This window comes from Triticum aestivum, chromosome 5B (assembly GCF_018294505.1).
Source record: "Triticum aestivum cultivar Chinese Spring chromosome 5B, IWGSC CS RefSeq v2.1, whole genome shotgun sequence".
Taxonomy (NCBI): domain Eukaryota; kingdom Viridiplantae; phylum Streptophyta; class Magnoliopsida; order Poales; family Poaceae; genus Triticum; species Triticum aestivum.
The window spans coordinates 64,643,413-64,651,673 of NC_057807.1; the positions used below are offsets into that span (position 1 = coordinate 64,643,413).

At 39.5% G+C, this 8,261-nt stretch overlaps 1 long non-coding RNA gene across 4 annotated transcripts; it reads right to left on the reverse strand.

Moving 5' to 3' along the window:
* Positions 1 to 270: 270 nt before the first annotated feature.
* LOC123110433 (uncharacterized) lies at positions 271 to 4,596 on the reverse strand. 4 transcript variants are annotated; one of them, XR_006453381.1, is made up of 3 exons: positions 4,500 to 4,596; positions 4,098 to 4,149; positions 271 to 2,059 (listed from the first exon to the last, which is right to left on the reverse strand). It is a non-coding gene; the product is annotated as an uncharacterized lncRNA (long non-coding RNA). The 4 variants fall into 4 exon arrangements; XR_006453383.1 differs by having other exon boundaries at positions 4,098 to 4,214; positions 4,500 to 4,570; XR_006453382.1 differs by having other exon boundaries at positions 4,098 to 4,214; positions 4,292 to 4,509.
* Between the last annotated feature and the right edge of the window lie 3,665 nt (positions 4,597 to 8,261).

Here is an 8,261-nt window from a genome sequence, read left to right on the forward strand (position 1 = left end):
CTTGTCCACGCAGTTCTTTACACGTGTCTTTCTAGTAGTTTCAGTCCAGATTGTAGAGCCAAAAAATGATTGTTTTCATTTCAGTTTCAGGTCGTATTCTCCCCCCCCCCCTCGTCGACCTTCAAACACATGTTGGCGCCTCTCCATAACGGGTCACTTGCAAACCCGCTACTGATTCATACCTTGACATTCTGTGTGGACATGGACTAAACGGGAGTGACAGTATAGCTTTAAAAAGTAACAAAAATAGGAGCCAAGTAAACATGATGCTGGATGCAAACCAGAGTCTCGCTTATCTATATGTCCCTTTTAACTTTCTTCTCTAGTTCAAAACTGACCACAACAAGAATATACTGGAGACCAGAAAACTGAAGAATGAATGGTCACACTGAAAATGAACAAAAAAAGATGCACAAATGGCACCCCATGTATCCGTTGGTCAATATAGTAGACTTTCATACAACTTTGCACACTCTCTTGCCTTCTTCTTGATGTCTTCCGTGAACATAGCAGCCTCAAGCGCTAGATCAGCCTGGTTGGGAGGTGGCGCAACCATGCCAATATGCAACTTTGGCACTGGTCAATCGAGTACAAAATGGAGCAAAACTCCCTCACTGAGATTGTTCAACCTGATGAACTCCTCCCACCCAATGCCAGAGATGCAGGTCCTCCTGTGTTCTTTCCTGATCTTGGTGATGAATTTGTGCCCCTCACATTCCTCAAACAGCATGCGGTCGCCAGTGGCGCAATTGAATTCGCCCGTTGAGTGGCATGGGATAAACTGCAGAAAAAAGCAAAAAAAATGGAAAATGAAGAACAAAAGATAGGCTATCCTCATGCTTGTTGGGGCATGAGACGTTTGCAGATGAGACTGACAAATAGCTAAACTCTAAAAATTGATAGACTAAAAAAGAAAATAAATGCAACAAAACTAATGACCGAAAATTAGAAAAAACGAAATCTATGAAAAAGCTAAAGTTGCTATAATTCTATCAGCTAAAAGGACTAAGTTTATATCTGAAAAGAAAAATAATGAAATCATACACAAACTAAAGAAGAAATGAAATGTTTAACTGAACAGGACAACTATCATGCTATCATAAAACATACAGGGAGGTGTGGTAATATCCACATCATAGCCTCCTATAAATGACTGATGAATGAAAAATTGACCATAACAGAGAAGTAGATTGTAGTGATAAACTAATAACTGACCATGACAGGGAACTAGACTATACTGATAAATTAAGCATATTCAAAACTAAGTTACCACCGAGCTTTCAATGTCTTCAGACAATCAAACACGAAAATTTAAACCCGATGAGCGATGGCTAGCTCAGTTGGACTTGCAGATTTGGCACACCATCCCTATTACTGTTACACATGTGGTAGAAAAAAAACTATTTGTTAGCAAAAAGATGACTGAAAAATTAAGAATAGAGACTCACCAGATAACTAATTTACACTACAGGAATTATAAACACATAGCAAGTCTAACCATTTTAAAATGAATGCTGAAAATACAAGAACAACAAAATAAATTGAAAATAATAAGCTGAATGGAAAGTACACTAATAAATGACTGAACTTAAAACTGATAGACAAGAACAAACACTGACCAAATAACTAAAGAGAACTAAAATGAGACACTTAAGATACTGGCGAAATAATAACCTCTTAACATATAGCTGAAAAGAACTGAGACTGATACTTAGGTATACTGATGACTAAAAACTGAAAATAATCTAACAGAAAAACCAGTGCAAAAAACTGAAATTTTTTAACACTTACAGGAACATAAGGTTCACAACAGAAATAATCATCTACTAAAAGACAAAACCCATGAGAGATAGGACTGAAGAAAGATGCAAATGATAATTAAGACTGAGAAGGCAAGCTTACAGACCGACGAACAAAAATAATGAACAATGAACACTTAAGAATATGAACAAAAAATGAGTGTGATGTTTTCATGTTATTTGATAGAGATGCGAAGAGGGACTGATTCTAGACATCTTTGTTAGAGTCTTCGTAGCAGTAGCGAGACTGAGCATGGCATCTGTCAAAAAAGAGCGGCACATAGAGTGAGGTTTTAAAAAAATCACATCGATAGAAAAGTGATACACACCGCAGAATGAATTAAACACCTACGGGTTTGGACATTAAACTGACAGATGCATAACATTAGAAAAACTGACACTTAAGATACTAATATGGTGGGGTGCTAGGTGGTGTGCAATAGGAGAGGTCCCAAGACTGATAAACCTAACAAACCTAACACTGAAGACTGACACCTGAGTAGCAGGACAAAGCATGTCTCCATTCTTTAGTATAACAAACCTAACTTGATTACTGAATCCGAAACAGAAATCATAACAACAAGCAACACTACACTGAAATCGTACTCAAGAATGCATACTGAATATGACTTTAAGACCTTGAGTACTGAATCTGAAACAGATGACTGATAGAAAGAAAAAATCATACTGAGGAATGCACACTGAATATGACTTGAAGAACTTGATTACTGAATCCAAAGCAGATAACTGATGGAAATAGAGGACAGATAGAAAGAAGAACTCATAAAAATAACTAAGAATGATAAGACTGAGAAGAATACCAAGAAGACTAAGGAATGAAGATAACTAAGGACTGATAACTAAGAAAAGACGACATGGAGACTAAAGAGTACTGAAAATAAGTGGGACAAATGAGAGACTAATCTACTATCATTTTTAGCTGAAAAAGCTATGCTAACTCGGACTAAAAAAAAGAGACTGAATACTGCAAAAAATGAAAAAGTAGAAATGATGAATAGCAAGGAAAATTAAGTGAAGACTTTCCATCCTGTATAAATGACAAGATGGAGAAGAACAGGGCAGATAAATGAAGAATGACAAGAAAACAGAGAAATTAAAAAAATGAAATAGCAAGCCTACAGAATGACAAACAAAGTACAAACTAAAAAAATAGAGGGGGCGAGACTGAAGAAGGATGAGAATGAGGATTCGGTAATAGCCATGCCTATCTGGAACCACTTAAGTAGGACACTCCTATTCATATACAAAAAATGAAAACTAAAGAAAAAAGAGTGAATATTTACCAAAAGGATAGCCAATTTTATGTTTTGAGCTTGAATTTTAAAAGGTAGACACTTAAGTAGGACACTACAAGCTGATTTGCAAGAAGAATAGTAAGAAGTCAGTTGTTCATCTTAGAATGAATATATAGATAAAATGATAGATAACAATATAAGAGAACAAAATAGGAGACTTAGGAAGAAATGGACAAAAGACACTAGAGTGAAGAAAATGAACAAAAACCACTAGGTCGTGACCACACACGTCTCTAGCCAGCTGGCCAACACCTTAGAATAGTGTATAATGACATCGACGATTCCGTGCTCGTGCAACACTAGCAATCTTCATAGAAAAGATTAGCATATGAGAATGGGCCAGAGCTCAGCTGATTAGGAACCCCCAAAAAGGGAAACTTGGCCACCTCAAGCAATCTGGTTGAGACTACTCATTGAAAAAAATTCGGTGGGACTACAGCTTTTGCATAAGTATCAATACATCCGCAGGAAAAAAGTGCCCGTGTGAATTGGTTGGGGGGGGATGTATATGTTTAACAAACACTAGAGACGAAAAGAAAGATGGGGTTGCATAGACTACAACTTAAGCTATATAAAGTTACAATGAAACCTTCTGACTTTTGAAGAAAAATAGTGGTCGAGGGAAGCAACAAAAACTGATATGCATACTCACCGTACAAGCTTAATGACTGAAATACAGGGACTTACGTGACAAAATAAGAGAAAGATATAGAGACAATAAAATAAGATGGAACACCTCAGAGTATGTGATTCAGGGTACTGCTTGTACCAAATTGCTGCAGATTTTCATATGTGCAGAATGTAACACAAGACTACAGCATTCATGGACACAATGAATCAAAACAAACACCTAGTAACTAGTATATGTAGTATACTATGTTTACAAGATAGCACAACTTTCACATTAAATAAAATTGAGCATACGGTAGCATTTTAGTTCCATCTCGACACAACAAAATCATCACAAAAGCATTGCTGTTACCTTCTTTTTAATTGACCGCTGCAGAGACTTGCAAAACTGAATTCCAATCAACCTAAAACAGCGGAAAGGGATTAGGACTTGATTGCTGCAGATTTGCAAAACTGAACCTGAATTAACCTATACAAAAACACAGAGAATTAGGATTTGAGATCTGCTTGTGCTTTAGGGTTCAAGAAGAGAGAGGACAGACTCACAGACACAAGAATAGGGAGTAATGAGGCGCCACATGAAGAAGGGAGGGGGAGGGATCCCATGGGAAGGGAGAGAAGGGCACCATGAGAGGGGAGGGAGGGAGAGAGAGAAGGCGCCATGGTAGGGAAGGGCATGCCGGAGGAGAGGGGCAACAAATGGACAGAAGAAAGGGAGGAGATACGCTAGAGAAGATAATATCTGAAGGTTTACCTGCGCCGCCGTCGCCTCGAGCTCGCCGTTGTCGCCATGGATATGGATGGGGAGGAGAGACCAGATCCTCCACGCGACCCTGGAAAAAAGAAAGCGGGCGCGAAAATAACCCCAACCGATCCACTGGGACCCACTAAGACAAAGCGGGCCCGAAAAGGTCACCGCACCAACGTAGATCCCAGAACTATATCCAACGATTGAAAATTCGACCTGAAGCCAATATGGAAACAGACGACTGATTTTTAGTAAAACTGTAATATTGTACTCTAGTGATCAACTTCCCACTATTCTAGCAACCACGTTCCGACATGGGAAACACTTTCTATCTATAGTCTGCTACTAGACCATCCTCAGACCACTCGCGTACCGTCAATTCTTTTTATGATGTTTATCATGTTTATGCATCTTATTTGCTTAGAACGACGGTAGTAAATAAGATGATCCCTCATTAAAATTTCAAGAAAGTGTTCCCCCTAACTATGCACCGTTGCGAAAGTTTGTCGGTTCGAAGCACCATGTGATGATCGGGTGTGATAGATTCTTACTTCACATACAACGGGTGTAAGCCAGATTTACACACGCGAAACACTTAGGTTGACTTGACGAGCCTAGCATGTACAGACATGGCCTCGGAACACAAGAGACCGAAAGGTCAAGCATGAGTCGTATAGTAGATACGATCAACATGAAGATGTTCACCGATGATGACTAGTCCGTCTCACGTGATGATCGGACACGACCTAGTTGACTCGGATCATGTAATCACTTAGATGACTAGAGGGATGTATATCTGAGTGGGAGTTCATAAGATGAACTTAATTATCCTGAACATAGTCAAAAGATCTTTGCAAATTATGTCATAAGCACGCGCCTTAGTTCCACTGTTTAGATATGTTCCTAGAGAAAATATAGTTGAAAGTTGACAGTAGCGATTATGCGGATAGTAGAAAGCTTATGTCCTTAATGCACCGCTCAGTGTGCTGAACCCCAAAGGTCGTTTGTGGATGTTGCGAACATCGAACATACACATTTTGATAACTACGTAATAGTTCAGTTAAACAGTTTAGAGTTGAGGCACCAAAGACGTTTTTCGAAACGTTGCGGAACATATGAGATGTTTCGAGGGATGAAATTGGGATTTCAGACTTGTGCCCATGTCAAGAGGTATAAGACCTCCGACGATTTTCTTAGCCTGCAAACTAAGGGAGAAAAGCTCAATCATTGAGCTTGTGCTCAGATTGTCTGAGTGCAACAATCACTTGAATCGAGTGGGAGTTGATCTTCCAGAGATAGTGATGTTTCTCCAAAGTCATTGCCACCAAGCTGCTAGAGCTTCGTGATGAACAATAACATATCAGGGATAGATATGATGATCTTTGAGGTATTCATGATGTTTGACACCGTGAAAGTAGAAATCAAGAAGGAGCATCAATTGTTGATGGTTGGTGAAACCACTAGTTTCAAGAAGGGCAAGGGCAAGAAGGGATACTTCATGAAACGGCAAATCAGCTGCTGCTCCAGTGAAGAAACCCAAGGTTGAACCCAAACCCGAGACTAAGTGCTTCTGTGATAAGGGGAATAGTCACTAGAGCGGAATTACCCTAGATACTTGGTAGATGAGAAGGCTGGCAAGGTCGATAGAAGTATATTGGATATACATTATGTTAATGTGTACTTTACTAGTACTCCTAGTATCACCAGGGTATTAAGATACCGGTTCGGTTGCTAAGTGTCAGTAACTCGAAATAAAAGGCTACGGAATAAACGGAGACTAGCTAAAGGTGAGATGACGATATGTGTTGGAACTGTTTCCAAGTTTGATATGATCAAGCATCGTATACTCCCTCTACCATCGAGATTGGTGTTAAACCTGAATAATTGTTATTTGGTGTTTGCGTTGAGCATAGACATGATTGGATTATGTCTATCGCAATACGGTTATTCATTTAAGGAGAATAATGGTTACTCTGTTTATTTGAATAATACCTTCAATGGTCTTGCACCTAAGACGAATGGTTTATTGAATCTCGATCGTAGTGATACACATTTTCATGCCAAAAGATATAAGATAGTAATGATAGTACCACTTACTTGTGGCACTGCCATGTAAGTCATATTGGTATAAAACGCATGAAGAAGCTCCATGTTGATGGATCTTTGGACTCACTCATTTTTGAAAAGTTTGAGACATGCGAACCATATCTATTGGTGTGTATGCATGAAGAAACTCCATGCAAATGGATCGTTTGGACTCACTTGATTTTGAATCACTGGAGACATGCAAATCTTACCACATGGGCAAGATGACTGAAAAGCCTCGTTTTCAGTAAGATGGAACAAGATAGCAACTTGTTGGAAGTAACACATTTTGATGTGTGCAGCCCAATGAGTGCTGAGGCACGCAGTGGATATCGTTATGTTATTACTTCACGGATGATTTGAGTAGATACTGAGTATATTTACTTGATGAAACGCAAGTCTGAATTATTGAATGGTTCAAGTAATTTCAGAGTGAAGTTGAAGATCGTCGTAACAAGAGGATAAAATGTCTATGATATGATCATAGAGATGAGTATCTGAGTTACGAGCTCTGGCACGCAATTAAGACATTGTGGAAATTATTTCACAATTAATACCGCCTGGAACACCATAGTGTGATGGTGTGTCCGAACATCATAGTTGCACCCTATTGGATATGGTGCGTACCATGATGTCTCTTATCGAATTACCACTATTGTTCATGGGTTAGGCATTAGAGACAACCGCACTCACTTTAATAGGGCACCACGTAATTCCGTTGAGACGACACCGTTTGAACTGTGGTTTGGAGAAACCTAAGTTGTCATTTCTTAAAAGTTTGGGGCTGCGACGCTTATGTGAAAAAGTTTCAGGTTGATAAGCTCGAACCCAAAGCAGATAAAATGCATCTTCATAGGACACCCAAAACAGTTGGGTAAACCTCCTAATTCATATCCGAAAGTAATAGGGATTGTTTCTTGAACCGGGTCCTTTCTCGAGGAAAAGTTTGTCTCGGAAAGTTGAGTGGTAGCATGGTGGAGACTTGATGAGGTTATTGAACCGTCACTTCAACTAGTGTGTAGCAGGGCACAGGAAGTTGTTCCTGTGGCACCTACACCAATTGAAGTAGAAGCTTGTGATAGTGATCATGAACTTCGGATCAAGTCACTACCGTACCTCGTAGGGTGACAAGGATGCGTACTGCTTCAGAGTGGTACAGTAATCCTGTCTTGAAGGTCATGTTGCTAGATAACAATGAACCTACGAGCTATGGAGAAGCAATGGTGGGCCCAAATTCCGACAAATGGTTAGAAGCCATGAAATCCGAGATAGGATCCATGTATCAGAACAAAGCATGGACTTTGGTGGACTTGCCCAATGATCGGCAAGCCATTGAGATAAATGGATCTTTAAGAAGAAGACAGACGTGGATGGTAATGTCACCATCTATGAAGCTCGACTTGTGGCGAAGAGTTTTTCACAAGTTTAAGGAGTTGACTATGATGAGATTTTCTCATCCGTAGCGATGCTTAAAGTCCGTCGGAATCATGTTAGCATTAGCTGCATTTATGAAATCTGGTAGATGGATGTCAAAACGAGTTTCCTTACCAGTTTTCGTAAGGAAAGGTTGTATGTGATACAATCAGAAAGGTTTTGTCGATCCTAAGGATGCTAAAAGGTATGCTAGCTCCAGTGATCCTTCCATGGACTGTAGTAAGCATCTCGGAGTTGGAATATACACTT